Source organism: Mustela lutreola, chromosome 6, assembly GCF_030435805.1.
Source record: "Mustela lutreola isolate mMusLut2 chromosome 6, mMusLut2.pri, whole genome shotgun sequence".
In the NCBI taxonomy this organism is placed as follows: Eukaryota; Metazoa; Chordata; class Mammalia; order Carnivora; family Mustelidae; genus Mustela; species Mustela lutreola.
In genome coordinates, this window is record NC_081295.1 from 68,271,894 (window position 1) to 68,294,722 (window position 22,829).

A 22,829-nucleotide genomic window follows, 5' to 3' on the forward strand; every position below is an offset into this window, starting at 1 on the left:
ACTGTGATATATGGCATAATTTGGTTTATGTAATAGGAAAGTTGAAAAGGACTATTTAGATTTATTAAAGGGAATAATTATGTCTGGCAAATAGCACCTGAAAATATCTAAGGAAGGCGTATTTGAGATAGGCTTCCTAGGACAATATGTAGTATTTCTATAGTTGACATTTGGAGGAGTTATATTCTAGATGAAGGAAAAACCAGAGTGTGTTTATGAAATACTGAATTTTGGTTATAATATTCTTGACTTTTGCATTATAACCCCTGGAAAGCTTTTAAAAATGTTGATGCGCAGGCTTATCCCTGAAAATTCTTGTTTCAGTTGTCTCCTGCAGTGGCTTTGATATCCATTTTTTAAAAAATTATTAAATTGTATTATTTTCATTATTATTTTAAGTATTTTTTTAAAAAAAGGAAAATCAAGAAGATGAGGGCGGAAGGATGATAAGTTTGGAGAGCAAAGAAATGAGAAGTTTTAATTGGAAAAGTTGTTAAAATATCCAGGTGGTTACTTCCATCTGGTTGTAGGAAATGCAAATTGGAGCTCTGTAAAGAAGCTGTTGTCATGGAAGATGTTGATGTTGACATGGAAGGGGATTTGTATAGCTTGGAGTGTGGATGAGGAGAGAGATGCAATTAGGATTTGAGGAGGCAAGAGAAGCAATAGATATGGAGTTATTTAGAAAAATAGCAGAAGAACCAAGATATAAGTATCAAAGTGAAGGGTAGAAAGAGTTTGGGGAGAATTCAGGTGATGGTTATCGTGAACAGCCACTATAGTAGTTCTCAATGTCAGTTTCATGTTAGAATCATCTAATGTGAGGACCACCAGCTATAGAAAAGGTGAGAAGGATGGACATAAAAGAAAGTCCTCAGAATTTAGTCATAAAGAGATTACTGGTGATTTTTAAGAGAATAGTTCCAACCTAATATTTGGGCTTCAAAGCCAAATAACAAAGGAGTTAAAGAATGAGACATAGAGAAGAAGAAACTCTGGTTAGAACATACTGCTTTAGGAAAACATCCCCAAGCTTAACAAAGCCATTTTTTTATACTTCCTCAAAACTATTTTTAGAGAAAATAGTTGTATTTGCAAGATAGTGTTGAAACAAATCAAACCAGTCCATGATCAACTAGGTTTCTATGACCCTAATTATCATAGGGGGCAGGGCAAAGATAGAGCTAGAAACTTAAGATGATATGTCAAATTTGGGGAATGCCATTGGATGGAAATGGTTAGTGAAAATGGTTCAGACATGTCCTCATGGCGATTCCCCACTTTCTTCCTTCTGCATAGTCTTTTCTCCTTTTTATTTTCTCATTTTATTGCCTTGTTCTCTCACATGAGAGAGTGAAGTGATTGAGTTAGCTGGAGAATCTAAGGCTGAGAAGTAATTTAATTTGAAATATTTTCTACCACTAATTTTGTCCTTGATGGAATCAGATCATTTTCTTTCAAAGAAATTTTTATTTTGATGGGAAATGAGAATGACATTAAAATTTATCTTTATTTTCTGACAAATGTTTCCATAAGATATATACTTGAGGTTTGATAGCCATGCGTATTTCAGTGTACTAGGGTCACACCATTGATTTTTCTTCTTTTGTTTGTCCTTTTACGCTTAGATTTAGAACACAAGTAAAAAAATAATATTTAATTAATAATAATAATATTTAATAATTCAAGAATAATGATTCTTGAATTTAAATGAAAGTGTTATTGGTGTAATCTATGAAAGCTTTATGACTGCTGTTGCTTCTCGTATTTAATGACCATAAATTCTGAATTTATATCAGAGAGGTTTCTTCTCCTGGTTTTCCCAGATAGCTTTTCTTTTCTTCTTCTTCCCCTTCTCCTACTCCTCCTTCTTTTTTAACTTGCTGCTATATGCCACTGAAACTTTACATTTATATGTCTCTCAATCTCCACTGTTGCTTGTTCTGATACTCCATGATGAGTATTTGATATTCAATGATTATTTAAAGAGACACACAGAACTACATCTATCATATTTTTTTTTTTTTAAAGAATCACCCCATACCATTTCCCATAGCAACTGCGCCATTTTACATCCCACTAATGGTGGACAAGGGATCTAATTTCTTCACATATTCTCCAACACTTGTTATTATTATTTTTTATAATCGCCATCTTATCAGATGTGAGGTCATATTTCACTGTGAATTTGATTTGTGTTTTACTGCTGATGAGTGATGTTGAGCATCTTTTCATATACCTCTAGGTCATTTGTATGTCTTCTTTGAATGTCTATTCAAGTGTTTTCAAGTGTTTCAAGTCTATTTCAAGTGTTTTGAATGTCTATTCAAGTGTTTTCCCTATTTGTAAATCAGGTTATTTGTCAAAAAATCAATAAAACTACCATATGATCTAGCAATCTCACTTCTGGGTATATATATCCAAAAGAATTGAAGTCAGGATCTTGGAGCAATATCTGCACTCCCTTATTTACTGCAGCATTATTCACAATAGCTGAGATATGAAAATCTAAATATCTACTGACAGATGAATGGATAAAGAAAATGTGGTATATATTTATAATGGCATATCACTCAGACTTACCAAGGAAACAAATCATGTCCTATGTTAGACCATGGATGAACCTGGAGGACATTATGCTAAGTGAAGTCAGGCCAAGTGCAGAAGCACGATTCTGTTGACTGGAGTATCGAAAATGGCCAACCTTAGAGAGGGTGAATGGTTGTGAAGAGTAAGGAGAAGGGAAAGTAGGGAGCTGTTGTTCAACAGGCATAAGGTTTCAGTTACATGAGATAAATAAGTTCTAGAGATGTACTGTAAAACACTCAGCCTATAATTAACACTGTATTTTGGACTTTAACATTTTAAAGGGTTGGTCTTGTGTTAAGTGTTCTCACCACATTAACAACAAAAACCTCAGCAGAATGAGGAAAATAGCAACCAGATCTTATTCAAAATTATATTTTAACTTACAGTTTTATTCTAAACTCATGAAAAATTTGTTGTAGAAAGAGCAAATATATCTTTCCAGAACAATCTTTTTAGACTTTATGGCCACCCAGTAGAGCTAGGAGTGAGGGTATCATCTAATTCGATTCTCTTTGTTTATCCCTCTCCTACGCCCAGTGTAGGTAAGAAAGCACCTATCCTTGAAATTATGGGAAGCCAACAAAAGTATGAAGTGGGCACATGGAAGAGAAAACACAAAAATAACCACGCTTCCTCTGGAATTGCTTTAGTCACATGAGCAAACAAGTACCTTTAATTTTTTAGGCCAGTCTTAGTTGAATTTATATTAAATGTAACCAAAATGTTCTTCTAGAATAGAAGAAAAATCAATGGATTAAGAGTCCAGAGGTCAAGTGCAGTGTGTATCACAAAGTAGAACTAGGAAACTATTAGCTGAATGAAGAGAACGAAGTTTACATTGTTTCCCTACATAAACTTGGGCAAATCACATCATTTTGAAAAGTCTCTGATTACAAAATAAAATGTTAATGAACATTTTCTAAGATCACTTCCCACTAGAAGTAATTATATGCTTTCTATGATGGTAAGAGTAAATATTAGTTGTTCTTATTAACATCAATTTCTTTACAACTTTTTCTTTTACAACTGTTTCTTTACAAGTCTTGATATCAATGCAAGTTTCATTTTTCAATTTTTTTCTAATTGTTTCATTGAGCATCACCTTTTTCAGCAAATTATAATAAAAGTAACAAGCATTATATTTGTCAAGAAATATATTCACTCCATTTTTAATATACTCTTCTAGTCTTAAAATGCAATATATTTACTATAAAATAGCTAAACAAAACACATCTAATATGAAATTACAATAAAGATCTTATTGCTTTACTATGTACTTAAAACAAGAGATCATTGTTTTCTGCAAGTGTTTCAATATATTGCAACATGCGACTATTAGGCAAGATGTACAAACATCTACCTGTCAGTAGCATTTGACTTCCAGGCTGGTTGAAACAGTGGAAGTATTTTTTATTGTACAGTGCTTTATTTCTCTTCTTTTTCTTATATTACAGAAAATTAGTTATACTGAAATGGTAAAATTTGGTGTAATTGTTGTGTTGTTTACCTAACCAAGGTTAAAACTGAAAAATTCTACTTCTAAGCTTTTGTATGGAAGGTGGATAATTAGGGGCACCGGTTGCCAGTTGAGGCAGAAAGAAGAGAGGCCTGACTTGAATGAGAAGAACTCAGCAACAATTCATAAAATTGCAGCCACACAGGGATTTCTACAAACGTCACAAACAAATTTGTGTTGGATGATGTTGAGAATGTATGACAATCTGACAGAGTTTGTAGTATTTGATACCAGTTGTAAGTTGGAAATTGGTTGAACTCTCTAATGTGGTTGAAGAGGACATGGCTTAAATGAGATGGAAAACCTTACTTCCTAAACTCTTACTGCTTTAAAGATTTCAGGACCCTCCCTACAAGAATGTGACATCAAATCTTAATATCTGCTCCAATTTTATCTGAACTTTGTCATTTTTTTCCCCCCTTCAGAATGAAGACTCTGGTCCAGTTCTTAAATCCTGTAATTTGTGGCATTCAAACAAAGACTGTGAGTGACCCCAAGCCAACTCTGAGCTTTTCCCCTTTGTGTTGCTAGCAGGCTTCCAAAGTAAGATTATATTCAGAGCCAAAACACTAATAATATTTGCCAGGGAATGAAAGAACCACAATAAAGAAGCAATTACCATCATTCTGGAGTCAAATTTAGTAAGATGGAAGTGGACTATAAATGTATGAGTATAAAATGGATGTTTAGAATCATCGCTAGCTCCTGATACTTAGAATTTTAGTATGAAAATCCCTTCCTATTTCCCCAAATATTAAGAGATTCAACAACTATAGAGAATATAGAATATTGCTTTTATGTAATTTTTATTTTTTTAGAGAGGGAGAGAGCAGGGAGAGGCAGAGGGAAGGGAGAGAGACAGACTCGAAGCAGGCCCCATCTGGCGTGAAGCCTGATGTGGGGCTCAGTGTGGGGCTTGATGTGAGGCTTGATCTGATGAGCTTGAGTCTGTGACCTGAGCAGAAGTCAATAGTCGGCTGCTTGACCACTGAGCCACGCAGGTGGCCTGGGAATATCAGTTTTAAAAGACACAATAGAGAAGCCATGGCTTTAACTGAAAGCCACAGCCATGTGACGTGTTCTTTATATTGCTTGCTCTTAAAGAACCTGTTCTCAATTGCTCTAATAATTTTTTTATTATAACATAATGATGTATACCATTCAGTGATCTTTTTGTTTTATCATCTAAGTCCCTAAAGGGAAGGAAAGAGCATTTAGTAGACAATCTAGAGTTTAGGTTTCTTAAGTTTTTTTTTTTTTTTTTTTTTAAGATTTTTTTTTTTTATTGGGACGCCTAGGTGGCACAGTTGTTAAGTGTCTACCTTTGACTCAGGTCATGATCCCAGGATCCTGCGATCAAGGCCCGCATCAGGCTCCCTGCTCAGCAGGAAGCCTACTTCTCCCTCTCCCACTCCCCCTGCTTGTGTTCTCTCTCTCTCGCTGTGTTTCTCTCTATCAAATAATAAATAAAATATTTAATAAATAAATAAATAATTTTTTAAAAAAAGATTTTATTTATTTATTTGAGAGAGAGTGAGAGAGAGCCAGTGCACCAGCAGGGGTGAGGCGCAGAGGAAGAGGGAGAAGCAGTCTCCCTATTGTGCGGAGCCATGTCAGAAATTAGACCCTGGGATCATGACCTGAGCCGAAGGCAGATGCTTAACCAACAGAGCCAGCCAGCCACCCCTGGGGTTCTCTGAGGTGTTACGATTTTTTTCTTTTTTTTCGATTTAAACTTGCTAGGTATCCAATGCAACTTATATAACATTTCATTGAGAAACAGTATTAAGACACTAACAATATTACAGGCTCTTAAAAATTTATTTCACTGGCTACTGTGGATTAAGAGGCATGTGCATAGTTGTTTTAAAGACAGGTTTATCCCAGAACTCTGAAATAGATGAGCCACCCATTTTGGTAGAACACACGCTGAAAAGAGATCTCATCTGGACTCCCACCGGAGTAGACTCCCTTTGCCACCCAGAGCACCAACTGAACACAGTCTGAAGAGCGAAGGGGAAGAAAATTAACCTACGGTGATGGGGGCCAGAGTGGGGGGTCATTTTCTGCCAAGGGCGGTGCCTGGGATAGAGCTTGCAAGAGGCTTAGGGGTCCAGGTCATGCTCCATAACACGATTCAGGTGAGAGTTACGTGTGTTCACTTCGTAAAAATTCACAGAACAGTTCGCTTAGGATTTGTGTACCTCGTTGTCTGTTATATTTCAGTAACAAAGTTAACCAAAAATATGAAGGGGCAGTGTAAAAGACAACTGACCCGGAGTCTTAAAAAAAAAAAAAAAAAAAAAAGCATCACAAACACAAAACAAAACATAACAAGCCAAAACAAAACACACCCCGGTGCCACTCACGAATCTTGACTGAACTTTGTGGAATAGGGAAAAAATAGCTATAAAAATCTATTGGGGACAACGGGCGATATATGAATATGGAATGGATGGTAGATTATATCCTGAAATTATTATGAATTTTCTGAAGTGTGATAAGGTATTGTTACATGGTTTTTAGGCAATGCGCTGATAGAAACATTGAGTCAGGATGTTTGCGACTAACTTTCAGATAGTTCAGAGAGCACTGGGTGAGTATGTGTACGAGAGAGTGTGAGTGTGGTTTTGCATATGAGTGTGCGCGTTTATGATTTTTTATGGGAGCACGGCTGACACGCGGTGTCACGTTAGTTTCAGGAGTGTGCCAAAGTGATTCGGTAAGTGCGGACCTTGTGCGAGGCTCACCACGAGTGTAGCTACCGTTTGTGAGCGAGTATTTGTGCGAGCTTATCGAGGCCGTGTGTGCAAGAATAGGACAGGGAGAGAGCGAGCCATTGAAAGCAAATGCGATGCAAACTTAACCAGCTCTAAATCCCAGGAAAGAGTGTATTAACACTTTCTCTCAACATTTTCGGAGTTAATTTTTTTTTTTTCAGATAAAAATGGGGTGGACTTCAAAGGCAGATAAAGAAAATGATGATCTCTTGACCCAAATCTTAAGTCTTGAGATTCCTGCCGAAGTATTCTGAAACCAGAGGAAGCGGCCAGGGCTGTGGAAGAATGTGGGAATAATGGACCCCGAGATCCGGGATGAGTTATATACTTACATACAAAGCTCCTGAACACTCACCGTCCTAAATTTTATTTTTATATGGCACACATTTAGAAAATTTAGGAGTGTCCTGGAAAGTTATAACAGCTGGTCTGCGAGTGCTGGGCCCCGGGGCTGGGGGCGGTTGGATGTCTGAGGAATTCCAAGGCCTGTGAGAGAAGTGTGTTTCAGAGCAAGGCCCCAAACAGCCCGGGAGCCCACAGTGTGAGAAACAAGCCACTGGACGGGCCCTGACAGATGTTATGAAAGGGTGGTGTTAAGTGCCTTTTTCAGGATATTAAACCAGCGTCCTAACTGGCAAAAAAATGAATTGTCACTGACATTATGTCGGCCCATTGGAGACCCTCTCTGCTACTTTCCGTGATCTGGGAACCATTATACACGGGAGAGCGATATGCTCCTGGGCAGGAATTTAAATAATGATTTCTAATAAAACCTATTTTAGACTGCTCAGGCCAGAGGATAGAGACAAGTCACAAAACATAATGGGTTTAAAGCGGCTCTCCCTCCCTCTCTCTCTTTTTTAAAGACCTGAATAATGGAAGAGAGATCTGGCGATAAGGCCCCCAAAAGGCCTTTCGGTCCTGGCCAATCTGCTTAGCTAATGGCTGTAAACTGACACCCCTAATGAAATAAAAATGTCTCAGTTCAAGTGCATAGCGGCACAATTGTTAACAACCCTGAACTCTGGCTGCGATCCTGGTGATGGGTACTAAGTAATGCACTGACAATTTCCCATGACTTCCTTCCTCTCTGCCCCTTCCCAGTGAAAAGCAAATAAAAGAATCCTGCATGAAATGAAAGGATGGTAGCATCTGGGGATTTAGGCCACGGAACAGGGCAGGGGTGCCATCCCTTAGATCTCTTTCATCTACTTGTGAAGGTGCACTGCTTGGGTTGCATGTCAAGTTCCTGAGCCTGTGATGGGTAATTGACAGTGCTGGGTGGTGGTGGAAAGGGGGGCACTTTTTAAAAAGGGAAAGCCCGAGAGGGCGTGTGCCTCCAGCCGGAGCCTGTGCAGGCCCCTGACTCTGCCCTTGGCCTCTGAGTGCCTCCGAGCTCCACGCTGCAGACAGCAGGCAGGACGAGGAAAAGCCCCATCCAAGTGTGCTAAGACTGGGTGGCTGTGGTTAAAATGGTTTCCCCTGGCTCTCCTTCACAGCTTGCAGTTGTCTGATTTCAATCACTGGCAGTTCCCCCCACATGTCCAGCCATCAATCTTCTGCCGCCCCTTGGATGAGTGTGTCACAGCACAGGGCGTGTTCCAGTTACAAAATAGCCTTTGCCGCAGCTTTCCCTCCGCAGCCACTGATAAGTATGTCTTCAATATTTTTATTAAAAAAGAAAGAAAACACATCGGAAAATATGTTTTATTTCTCCCAGCACAGACTAAAAGCCCCTGAGGTTGAGGAGGATGGGGAGTCTTTTGAGAGGAAATCCAAGGTGGGGGGCTGGGAGAGGGGCTGAGTTCTACTTTTGAGCTTCCCGAGTTTTGCAAGGTGGGAAAGGCCCTCTCCCAAACAACCAGAGTTTTGCTATCCCTGCAAGGGTATCCTCAGCACCCCAGCACCCCCCAAGCCCCGTGACGGGGATGGGCCTGCCTCAGCATTGTTCACAAAGAAATAACAAAGCAATAAGCAACCCTCCTCCAATGAGGAACACACGTTGTCACGAGAAACAGGATTTGGAAGGGATTGGAAGAGAAATGGTGGGTTCCTCCCCTCAACCTTTTCCCATCCCCGCTGATGGCTGACTGTGGCACCTAGGATGGACTGGTCCTGTCTCCTGCCTCACTCCGCACTCTGTGGCAGGAAGGAGGCCCCGTGTGGGAGGCTGGGAAGTGTCACTCCCCCGGCAGGGCTCTGCTGGCGGGCCTCCAGGAGATGCCTGCCCACTTAGTCACCTCCAGGAGACTACACAGTAAACATTCTGTAGCCAGGTTCCCGGCGCCTATTTTAAAATAGGCTGTTCCAATCTATTTATCATCAGGGGTCCACCTACCTTCCTGGCAAAGTCATTAGAAAACCCTCTGGGGTTGAGCAGAACCGATCCCCAATCCTCCACCCCTCCACCCCTCCACCCCTCCACCCCTCCACCCCTCCACCCCTCCACCCCTCCAGCCTTTTGTTCTGTCCTGAGGCTAAGGAGTGACCTTCCTGGGTGAAGCTTATTTCAATCAGGTTTTTGGTTTGTTTGTTTGTTTCTTTGTTTGTTTTAAGATTTTATTTGTTTGACACAGAGAGAGATCACAAGTAGGCAAAGAGGCAGAGAGAGGGTGAGGAAGCAGGCTTCCAGCTGATGTAGGGCTCCATCCCAGGACCCTGAGATCATGACCTGAGCCGAAGGCAGAGGCTTAACCCACTGAACCACCCAGGCGCCCCTCAATTAGGTTTTTTTTTTTTTTTTCAAGATTTTATTTATTTATTTGACAGACAAAGATTAGAAGTAGGCAGAGAGGCAGGCAGAGAGAACAAGGAGGAAGCAGGCTCCCCGCTGAGCAGAGCGCCTGAAGTGGGGCTCGATCCCAGGACCCTGAGATCATGACCTGAGCTGAAGGCAGAGGCTTTAACCCACTGAGCCACCCAGGTGCCCCCCTCAATTAGGTTTTTAAATGAGGTCAGTTGTTCACTGCTGGGAAGGACTTTCAAGTTACCAAGCCTTGTACCTGGCAACATAAACAGGGAATTTAAAGTAAAAGAGGACTTTTCTGTAGCCCACCCTCTCAAGACTAATACTCTTTTTGGAGTTTGGAAAATCATCTACCTTCCTTATAGGCATAGGACATCTACTGGTGGCTCAAGAGCCTGAGAACCTGTGTAGGAACCCTGGGGAAGGGGCAGGGGAAGGAAGGTTTCCTAACATGGAAAGGAGGAGTGACCTAACATGGTGACTTGAGCTGAATAAATCTGTAAGTTCAGGAACAATTCTATTTTAGAAAATCTAAGAATTAGAAATAACAGCAAAGACTCTGGGGACCTGAGGAAGGGTCCAGAACTTGTTTTAGGTATCTGGTACTGATTGGGCTTGAAATAAAGGTTCAAGGGTAGGGTGAGCCTTCTGCCCTGGGCAGAACTAGAGACAATTTTTATGAAAGGTAGTATCCCCATCTGAAAGAACTAGTTCATGTTAGGAAGAGGAAGATGACTCATAACAGTTCCGAAAGGACATGAAGGAAAGCGATCTCTTCATCGAGTACCACTTAAAAAGTTTATCCATCTGGTTAAGCATTTCATTATGGATTGACTGAATTCAGTGACTTCCCCATTTCCTGGCTTGCCATAGTCCATAAAATTTTACTGGTTCTGAAATTTTTATCCCTGAACGAATGAATGAATAAAATTGCTGTTTGTGTTGGTTCAGATGATTATGATGTTTAAAGACTAGATCAGAATTTTTTAAAAAATCATCCATTCACTCAACAAATATCTTTTGAGGGTCTACTGTGTGTTAGGCACTGTTCCTGGAGGTGGAAATACACCAAGAAAGAAGATAATGTCCTTGGTGGATATATATGCCAGAGGAAGAGGCATACAATAAATAATTAAATGGAAGAATAAAAGATATAATATCAGATACTGATAAATGCTACCAATAATGATGCAGGTGTTAGTGGTGACCTTTCTGAAAAGACTTACTTGAATAGAGAACTGAATGATGAGGAGGAGAGAGCTGGAGAAGAGAGTTCCATGCAGAGAAGCCAACCTGCATGGGTGAAAAAAGGAAACAAGTCTTTAGTAAGGTGACCATCTGACCCAGTTCTCTGGGAATGGAGGGGGTTCTCGGGACATATGACATATGACTTTCAGTGCTAAGACAGAGTGGGAAGTGCTAGCTGCCCTTTGAGTTCTCAGACACAGAAATGAGAAACTGTCACAGAGAATGGGTTTGGATAGTTAGGCAGGGATGGGGGCCCCTTGAGGTATGGTCTGGAATGATTTTATTCTGAGTTTAATGAGAAGCTGTGTAGGATACCATGGATCCCAGATTCCAATTCCATAACGGTGTTGACATTTGGATGATTTAGTATGTAGTATTGAATATATATGGGATTAGATTAGCAGTGTACCTCGGTGTGCTTTTCATCCTGTGGAATTTTGAAAAAGTGAAAAATATAAGAGGCTCAGAGCTGAAATGATCTGGTTTTGTCATTTGCTAAAGTTGCTACAAAGGCTTCCGTGACAGAAAGGGAAGAACAGGCAGTGGGAGGCCTTGGTATGAAGACTTGAATAGTACAGACCTTCATTTCTCCATGGGATTGAGGGAGGGAAGATTCATTTTGGGAGGATTACATATATTTGTGGGAAAAGGGGGGTTTGATTCATTGTATAGGTGCTTTATCTGTGAGAGTTTGATAACGAGAGGAATTGCATTATTAAATTGGATAAGGTGGCAGGAAACATCAGACACTTGAGGTTAGCATATCGCTACTGGGCTATGTTATACTCTGGTGCTCATTGTTTAGCCGTTTGTGGTAAACTGGGGCAGAATTAGAGGAGCACAAATCAAGGTGAAAACAGAATGGAAGGGAGCAACTGTATTACTGTAAATGGTGCCTTGAAGGACTATTTGTATCAGATGTTGCGCTCAATCAGAAGCTTCTGGACACAACAATAAATAGGTTTTTATAAAATACTGGCCAAAGACTAGGGACACAGCCCCACAGTGAAGCTGGTGAGACATCTCTTACATCTCTGCTAAATTTGCCTCTCAAGGGAGACAGCACCACCTCTAGTTGAATGTTGAATGCTAGTCCACAGCCCTTTATTTATTTATTTATTTATCTGTCTGGGGGGCGGGGCATGCAAGTGAGGGATGGGAGAGAGGTATGGAGGTAGAAGGAGAAAGAGAATCCTAAGCAGGCTCCATGCCCAGCATGGAGTCCAACTCAGGGCTCAATCTCACAACCCTGAGATCACGACCTGAGCCAAAATCGGGAGTCAGGCTCTTAAGGGACTGAGCCACGCAGACTAACTCCCAGCTCCCACCCTCCTCCCCACCTTCCCCCCAGCAAAACACCCCCACCCACCATCCCCCAACATTCCCCCATTCCCCATGCTCCCCTGCTCCGCCCCACCCCACCATTGTCTTTCAAATGAACTTAGTATCTCCCTCCTTATTGATCTCCCAAATCTCATTCTATCCTCCCAGAATCTATACTGGGCAGAACAGTCAGAGGATCCTTTTTTTTTTTTTTTTTTTCTTTTCAACGTAACAGAATTCATTGTTTTTGCACCACACCCAGTGCTCCATGCAATATGTGCCCTCCTTAATACCCACCACCTGATTCCCCCAACCTCCCACCCACCACCCCTTCAAAACCCTCAGATTGTTTTTCAGAGTCCATAGTCTCTCATGGTTCATCTCCCCTTTCAATTTCCCTCAACTCCCTTCTCCTTTCCATCTCCATATGTCCTCCATGTTATTTGTTATGCTCCACAAATAAGTGAAACCATATGATAATTGACTCTTTCTGCTTGACTTATTTCACTCAGCATAATCTCTTCCAGTCCCATCCATGTTGATACAAAAGTTGGGTATTAATCCTTTCTGATGGAGGCGTAATACTCCATAGTGTATATGGACCACATCTTCCTTACCCATTCGTCATTGAAGGGCATCTTGGTTCCTTCCACAGTTTGGCAACCGTGGCCATTGCTGTTATAAGCATTGGGGTACAGATGGCCTTTCTTTTCACATCTGTATCTTTGGGATAAATATCCAGTAGTGCAGTTGCAGGGTCATAGGGAAGCTCTATTTTTAATTTCTTGAGGAATCTCCAAACTGTTCTCCAAAGTGTCTGCACCAACTTGCATTCCCACCAACAGTGTAAGAGGGTTCCCCTTTCTCCACATCCTCTCCAACACACTTTGTTTCCAGTCTTGCTAACTTGGGCCATTCTAACTGGTGTAAGGTGGTATCTCAATGTGGTTTTAATTTGAATCTCCCTGATGGCTAGTGATGATGGACATTTTTTCAAGTGTCTGATAGCCATTTGTATGTCTTCATTGGAGAAGTGTCTGTTCATATCTTCTGCCCATTTTTTGATATGATTATCCGTTTTGTGTGTGTTGAGTTTGAGAAGTTCTTTATAGATCCTGGATATCAACCTTTTGTCTGTACTGTCATTTGCAAATATCCTCTCCCATTCCGTGGGTTGCCTCTTTGTTTTGCTGACTGTTTCCTTTGCTGTACAGAAGCTTTTGATCTTGATGAAGTCCCAAAAGTTCACTTTTGCTTTTGTTTCCTTTGCCTTTGGAGACATATCTTGAAAGAAGTTGCTGTGGCTGATAGCGAAGAGGTTACTGCCTATGTTCTCCTCTAGGATTCTGATGGATTCCTATCTCACGTTGAGGTCTTTCTCAATTGATGCAGAAAAAACATTTGACAAAATCCAGCATCTGTTCCTGATTAAAACGCTTCAAAGTATAGGGATAGAGGGAATATTCCTGAACTTCATAAAATCTATCTTATGAAAGACCCACAGCAAATATCATCCTCAATGGGAAAAAGCTTGCAGCCTTCCCGTTGAGATCAGGAACATGATAAGGATGCCCATTCTCACCACTCTTGTTCAACATAGTATTAGAAGTCCTAGCAACAGCTGTCCCAGACAGCAAAGAGAAATAAAAGGTATCCAAATTGGCAATGAAGAAGTCAAACTCTCTCTATTCGCAGATGACATGGTACTTTATATGGAAAACCCAAAAAACTCCACCCCCAAACTACTAGAACTTATACAGCAATTCAGTAACATGGCAGGATACAAAGTCAATGTACAGAAATCAGTGACTTTCTTATACACTAACAATGAGAATACAGAAAGGGAAATTAGATAATCAATTCCATTTACTATAGCACCAAGAACCATAAGATACCTGGGAATAAACCTAACCAAAGAGGTAAAGGATCTGTACTCAAGGAACTACAGAACACTCATGAAAGAAATTGAAGAAGACACAGAAAGATGGAAGACCATTCCATGCTCTTGGATCGGAAGAATAAACATTGTTAAAATGTCTATACTGCCTAGAGCACTCTATACTTTTAATGCCATTCTGATCAAAATTCCACCGGTATTTTTCAAAGGGTTGGAGCAAATAATCCTAAAATTTGTATGGAATTAGAAGAGACCCTGAATTGCTAAGGAAATGTTGAGGAATGAAAAACAAAACTGGAGGCATCACGTTACCTGATTTCAAAGCTGTGATCACCAAGACATTGTGGTACTGGCATAAAAACAGACACATAGACCAGTGGAACAGAGTAGAGAGCCCAGATATGGACCCTCAACTCTATGGTCAAATAATATTTAACAAAGCAGGAAAAAATATACAGTGGAAAAAAGTTTCTTCAATAAATGGTGCTGGGAAAATTGAACAGCTATATGTAGAAAAATGAAACTTGAACATTCTCTTACACCATACACAAAGATAAACTAAAAATGGATAAAAGACCTCAACATGAGACAGAGGATCTTTTAAAAACAAGTTCCCATTATACCCTGCTTAAAAGTCTGCCAACAGCTGCCTATTATAATAATAAAATTCAAGCTCTTTGGCATGGTCTGCAGGCCCTGTATCTAGCCCCTGCTTTCCTCCCCGGCTCATCTTCTAGCACTCTCTCCTCCCACAGGCCCCTCCAACCACACTGGACTTGTGGCTCCTCCAGTCACACTGCAGCCTTTATACTCAGTAGTCCCACTTCCTGGAATATTCTTCTCCACATGTTTGCTGAGTTCCTCTTTCATAGGAGTTAGGTATCTACTTAAATGCCACTTCCTTTGAGACTCCCCTTCTGTCTAAAACAGTCACCACTACCCTGGCACTTTCTCTAACCTTAGCCTGCTTTATTTTCCTCATAGCATTGGGCAGCCATCTGTTTCATTTATTCAACTAGATTGATAAGAAATCCAGTACTTCTCTAACCAGCTCGGTCCACATTCAATCCTTTCTCTTAGGAACAGTTATTCTTTTATGGGTCAGTCAAGCTTAGGGCTGCTGTCCTTTTCCAAGAAGTTCTCTTTTAGTTACTCTCTCTCCCTCTCCCCTGGGTCTGATGGATGTACTTTGGATTTATCTCTTCCTACTTTGCAGAGATAAGGTCTTTGTCTTGGGTCTGGTCTTCAGAGTTGAAATAGACAAAACTCACATTTGAACTGCATTCCTTTTAATCATCTTGGGACTATCTATACTAAAGAGAGAAAGACTATGTATTAACTTACTGAAGTTCTGCATTAGACTATTAAGCCAGCTAATAGGAAGAAACATTAATTCTTGCCTTGGTTAGTCATTATCTTGCACATTATCTCTCCCAGTGACCTCCTATGAAGAGGTAGTTGGTCTGGCAGATGATTCAAACATTCCTAGGTCCTCTGCCCAAAACAATATTAATATCATCTCTTCAAAATACTCCATCGTGTCATTCCTAACATTTAGGCTTGCCAGAAATACCTGGAATACCATTAACACCAACAAGAAACTTTTTCTTTTCTTAACCAGAGCAAAGGAAAAATATCTAATTATCTTAAAATACATTTAAAGTAGTACATATCATTTTCTTTTTTTTTTTAATTTTTTTAAAGATTTTATTTATTTATTTGTCAGAGAGAGAGCGAGCGAGAGCGAGCACAGGCAGACAAAGTGGAAGGCAGAGTCAGAGGGAGAAGCAGGTTCCCTGCGGAGCAAGGAGCCCGATGTGGGACTCGATCCCAGGACGCTGGGATCATGACCTGAGCCGAAAGCAGCTGCTTAACCAACTGAGCCACCCAGGCATCCCAGTACATATCATTTTCAACTTGCTGGCTCCTGATCCTTTCAGTGTTGAAATGACCAATGACAGAATGATGATCAAAATGAACATCTCCCCCAGAGAAGATTGTGTGGAGTTAAAGACAAGTTTATTTTTGTTTTCATGTTAGAAATTTACATTAAACAAATGAAGATAAGTTTAGCAAAAGCTTAATTTCTATGTTGAAGCTCTCATCTTACACTATATTAATTTGGCTAGGTATGTGATCATTAAAGTTAATAAGAAACACTTTGCATATTGCTTTAAGATGATTTTTAGGTTTTGTGTTTATTTACCATGGAAGCCATTTTTGTGCTGGGTTCCAACCAAATCTTGGAGTGGACATGAGTTTGACCTCTCTGGAAATATTGCATGGCTTAGTTTGATTTGATGGGCTTTGAATCACTTATATTTGAAATTCACTGTCAATTAAGTGTGTGAAAGATAAGGCTTTTAATCTTCTGCACCTTCCCTGTTCACTTTTGCTCCCTCTGAGACTGCCTCTGTGCTAATACCTTCAAATTCATTGCAGAAGGGTGGAGGGCTGTTGGAGGGGGGCAATAGAGAGAGAGGGAAAGAGGAGCAAGAGAGAGGCAGAGAGAGCAAGAGTTAGAGAGAAGAGGGGAAAGGGGAGAGAGAGTAAGGGAGAGAGAGAGAGAAGAAGGAAAAGAATAGGGAGAGACAGAGAGGAGGGAGAGAAAGTGTTAGTGAGAAGAGGGGGAAGAGGGGTCAGAGAGATAAAGAAGGAGGGAGAAAGATTTAGAAAGAAGAGGGGGAAGGCAGGAAGAACGAGAAAATGGAAAGAGAAATTTTTTCAGTTTTCACTTTTCAGTTCCTTCTCAGTAATACTTTCTTCTTCTCTGATACCTTGTCTTATTTTTAGAGGTTAACTCTTCTCTTCCTTTCTCAAATATTGTTTAATTTCTTCTCCTCAAAACACTTTCAATAGGTGAGAGAATCAGACACCATGTAGTAGAAAGTAGAAAGCAGGGAGCCTAGAGGGCTCAGTGGGTTAAAGCCTCTGCCTTTAGCACAGGTCATGATCTCAGGGTCCTGGGGTCAAGTCCCACATGGGGAAAAATCTCTGCTCAGCAGGGAACCTTGCTTCCCTCTCACTCTCTCTGCCAGCCTCTCTGCCTACTTGTGATCTCTGTCTGTCGAATAAATAAAATCTTAGAAAAAAAAAAAAAAGTAGGAAGCAGTGGTTAAAAGCCAGCTCTCTGAAGCCAAACTCCCTGGCTTTGAGTTCGCAGTACAAAAATGGCTTCCATAGTAAATAAGCACAAAACCTGAGGGCATAGTTAGATCCAGGCACACGGGTGACGTTTTCAAGAATTGTCTTTTCTTCCTCTATTTCTTCATTCTCAGGCAAACCTTTCCTCGGTAAAGAAGAGATGACCACAAGTAGCTCATTAGCTAACTACTTACTAGCTACTTTACTAGTGTGAAGATGGGTAATTTGTTTTAGCTCTCAGTTACTTCCTCTGTAAAATGGGAAGAAGATCAGTGCTCATCTTACATAATTATGGTATTTTAATATAATGCATTAGTAGATGTAAAGTGCTAGTAACAGTGCCTGGCATTTAGTAAGCACCCAATAAACATTTTCTCTTATTATAATCTCCCATCCAAATTCTGAGTCATGCTTATTATTATCCAAAAATGTTACACAAGACAAACCCTGGGTCATGCTCCTGCTCCCATGTATGGCCTATGCTTTCTTGCCCCATCATGTTTATCAATTCAAATCAGTTTAACAACACTGTGGACAGCTGAGAAGGAGAAATTAATCATGATAAGGGTATCGACAGTGTGTCCGGAGGAAGGGGGAAGGCATGTACACCCATTTGTCTTGAATATGGGAAAGGAAGTATAGCTATAGAATGGTGGCTGGGAGACTGGAGCTCCCTTTCCCCACAGTAAGTTTCTCCTGAGACATAGCTCAAGCCCAAAAGCCCAGACTCCTCAGGCTGTAGGACCCAGGACACCATTCTAATTTGGGGAACATGTGGGAAAGTTTAATTTAGCATCACTACCAGGTCTGTTTTTTATTTAGGTAAGGTGTAATGTAAATTTGTAATAATTAATTTTTATTTATATTAGTGAAAAACAGGATTTCTTCATTAAAAGTGGATAATTGATCTGCTTCTATGATTATTTATTTTAGCATTGCATATTCCTAAAGAATAAAACATTTATACTTATATACATATTTGTATACTATATTATTAAATTTTTTAAATGATGATATCTTTAAGGACTATTATCTGATATAGTAGGGGAGTTTAGGCATATAATCTGCACCAAGCAATTTTTATATTATAGATTAGTCAAATTCTTTTTCATTTTAGACATAGTTTTTATTAAAATATGTACAAATCATGTAAAATCAGTGTGTTTATCAGGGAATCAATTTTCCATGGAAAGGCAATTTTTTACTAGTAGGGTACTTTGTGATGACAGTGGAAATAACATTAATCTGAGATGTATCTGATTTTGAAGTACAAGCTTGTTTGCCTTGGCCATAGAAAAGCCCTTGCTTAATGACCAAATGTCAGATGTATTCATTGTAAGTCTTTTTTTTTCAGTAAGGAACATTACTCCCATGCAAGTCTCTTTTCTCAAATCCTAAAAATGGGCACTTTCCACCAAATAGTCATTGGACCTTCAGCATTCCCAGTTGTCCAGGCATTTTGTGGCACAGAGAATTGCAAATATTTTCATCTCACTCTAACATCACAGGAAAGTAACCACTGGTCTGGCATCATGCAACTACCAAAGGCAAGTTTGCTTCCTGGGAAATCAAGACTGTATAATATTCTTCTTTCTGTAAGTAATAAAGTCACCTAGCTATGTTTTAATTAATAGCAAATTATTTAACATACATCCTGAAAATCAGAGCTACATCTGAAGGAACACATTAAAAAAGCCAAAAGTAGTGGGTAGACTATTTGAAATTCTCACAAAAATATCACATATATTTGTAGTTTTAACATAGCAAATACCTAGTAATAGTTAATGTTGTGGAAATAAAAGAATGATTTTTAAGTATGCAATAAAAGAAAATAAATTTTGAAATAAAGTTGAACACCCATGAAAATATAATTTAATTAGACATTCAAATCTCTTTGGTATCACATTCATGAGTCAAAATTATGGGAAAATATTTTGAATTTTAGAAATAAATTAATAAAATTTAGAATAAATAAATAATAAATCTGGAAAACTTAAAGATCCTAGAATCAGCCATGACTGCTTGGGTTGCTAGAGATAAAATTTCAATTCAAATTCATTCAAACAGCAGAAAGAACTTACTGGGTCATAAAACAAAAGAAGAAACTATCCAGGCATAGTTGGATCCAGGCATTCGGGTTTTCAGGAATTGTCTTTTCTTCCTCTATTTCTTCATTCTCAGACAAGCCTTTCCTCATGTGAAGAAAAGATGACCACAAGGAGCACTAAGCCTGTAGGATTTGTATAGCTTGAAACATGAAAAGATGAAAGATCATTTCCCCACTCTCTTAAATAATCTCCCCAAAGAGCTCTGATTGATGCTGCTTGGGTCATGTGCCTAAGCTGGTCTAAGTACTTTACCTACAGGGCTAAAGTCACGTGCCTATCCTTGAATCCAGGAAGTATAGCAATGAAATTGATGGCCCCATCATAATCACAGTATGAGAGAGTGGAGGGAGGACAGAAAAAATAAAAAATAAATAAAACCAGATGTTTGCCATAATACAGTAAATATATAGTTACTCTGTTGAGGTGATGTAACTTCACTAGAGGTTGCTGGTCAGAATTGCTCAAGGAGCATTTATTGACTTCTGGTATGGATGTGGCAATGTATATTCAAGGTTCTCTTCTTTTCTTGTGTACAATTGAAAATAAAAAACAAATTTACAGATTCCATTTTTTAACAACACTTAGAGTCACAAAATGTCTAAAGTGTGCCACGGGTGATAGAGTTTATGCAGAAACTGCATGGAAAGGGATGGAGAACAGTGGAGAGTAAGAACACGACACTGGCAGATTTCTGAATAACCAAAATACATTTCACAAAGGGGAGATCTATATCTGAGGGTCAAAATATTTGTCTGAATCTTTAAAAGAGGATGCAGAAACAGGAGTGAGCTAGTTGAAGGCAGAAGTCACTATTCTTTACCTCTAACCAAATAGAATGATTAAGTCAAAAAGAGAGTAGAGAAGAATTTACAAAAAAAAAAAAAAAAAAATATATATATATATATATATATATATATATGTGTGTGTATATGTATATATATATATACAAAAGCCATATTTGCATGAAGCTGCTTAAATTTGTGATAGCTGAGGATAAGGCAGGGTCTATGTTACCAAGAAAACAAAAACAAAAAGCAGCTACTCGAGAGCCCTATCTTGTTACCTCCCACTTACAGGAAACTCCTCTTATAATAGGTCCACAAACCTTCGGTTCATAATAATAAACCATAAGCAGGAATTGGCACACATGTCTACAGAGAAGCCATAAGCATAAAGGCAGAAACAAACAGCAACATTTATTAACAAAACCATGTACTAAGTTAAAAAAAAAAATGTTGCCATAGAAGAGACTAAATTTTAAACAAGTATGTTACTATAACTTTTTTTTTAAGTAAATGCAGCAATGGTCTGAAAGAGAGTTAATCTATTAAACAAAAGTTTAATTTCTCTTCACAAAAGAGAATACCAAGACCTTAGAGAAGAGATGGAGAGACCACACTAGTAGGTAACCAGTATAACTCAATAAAGATGTAGGGAAAAGCAAAACAGCAAAAAGTGAAGAAGGAATCAGAAGGAGCTCAAAAGTAAATAAACATTGGGAAAAAGCAGCAATGGACACAGATGAGAAAAATGACAAAAATACAGTTGGAATGAATAGTTAAAAAGAAGTAGAGAGGAAATGTTGGCAATAGGAAAAGGAGATACACCATATGCATAATTGGAGTGAAAGAGGGAAAATGGAATAGATAAAATATTTAAAGGTACAATTCAAGAAAACATTCCTAAAATAAAAAGCACTTAGATCTAAATATAAAAAGCAGGACATATGTTATACAATGTTCAACACCTGCACATATTTAATAAAGTTATGAGACTTAAAAAATACACTGAGTCCTTTGAGCAGTTGGGAAAAAATACCACTTACATAAGAGAAAAAATTAGTCTTCTTTTATATATCTTCACAATAATATTTAATGTCAGACATCAAATGGTAATCCATAAGAAAAAAGACAAGAATCATAGGATCATTTCAATAGATGCAGAAAAAGCATTTGACAATACAACATCCTTTCATGATAAAAAAAAAAAAAACCCTCAGCAAAATAGATTTAGAGATTTATCTCAACATAATAAAGGTCATATATGAAAAACCAACAGTGAATACCTTAATAGAGAAAAACTAAGAGGTTTCCCCCAGGTCAGGAACAAGACAAAGATGTTGACTCTCACCACTTTCATTCAACATAGTACTGAAAGTCCTAGCCATGGCAATGAAATAACATAAATAAATAAATGGCACCCAAATTGGTAAGGAAAAAGTAAAACTTTCACTATTTGCAGATGACGTGATACTAAATATTTAAAAAAAAAAAACCTGAAAGACTCCACCAAAATTTACTAGAATTGAAGCATAAATTTAGCAAAGTCACAGGATACAAAATCAGTCTACAGAAGTCTGTTGCATTTCTATATACCAGTAATGAAGCAGCAGAAAGAGAAATTAAGAGAACAATCCCATTTACAATTGCCCCCAAAATAATAAGATACCTAGAAATAAAGCTAAACAAAGAAATGAAAGACCTGCACTCTGGAAACTGTAAAACACTGATGAAGGATATTGAAGACAACACAAAGAAATAGAAAGACATTCCATGCTCATGGATTGGAAGAACAACTATTGTTAAAATGTCTGTATTACCCAAAGCAATCTACACATTTAATGTAATTCCTATCAAAATACCACCAGCATTTTTCCTAAGATAAGAGTAAACAATTGTAAAATTTATATGGAACTTCAAAAGACCCCACATAGCCAAAATAGTTTTTAAAAATAAAAGCAAATCTGAAGGCAACACAATTCCAGACTTAAAAGTTACAAATCTGTACTAAAAAACAAAACAACAACAAAAAAACCCCACAAGATGATACCGACACAAAAATAGACACATAGATCAATGGAACAGAAAAGAAAACCCAGAAATAAACCCACAACTATATGGTCAATTAATCTCCAACAAAGCAGGAAAAGATATCCATAGAAAAAGGTAGCCTTTTCAAAAGGTGTTGGGAAAACTGGACAACAACATGAATGAAATTGGACAACTTTGTTACACAATACAAAAAAATAAACTAAAAATGGAATAATACCTAAATGTGAGATCTGAAACCATAAAAATCCTAGAAGAGAACATAAGCAATAACTTCTCTGAATTTGACCAACACAACTTTTTTCCAGCTAAGTTTCCTGAGGCAAGGGAAACAAAAGCAAAAATAAACTACTGGGACTACATCAAAATAAAAAACTTCTTCCCAGCAAAGTAAACAATAGAAAAAGTGAAAGGCAACCTACAGAGTTGGAGAAGATAGTTGCAAATGACATATTCAATAAAGTATCCAAAATATATAAGGAACTTATAAAATTCAAAACCCAAAAAACAAATAATCCTATTACAATATGGGCAGAAGACATGAACAGACACTTCTTCTAAGAAGATATCCAAATGGCCAATAGACACATGAAAAGATGCTCACCATCACTTATTATCAGGGAAATGCAAATCAAAACTACAATGACATA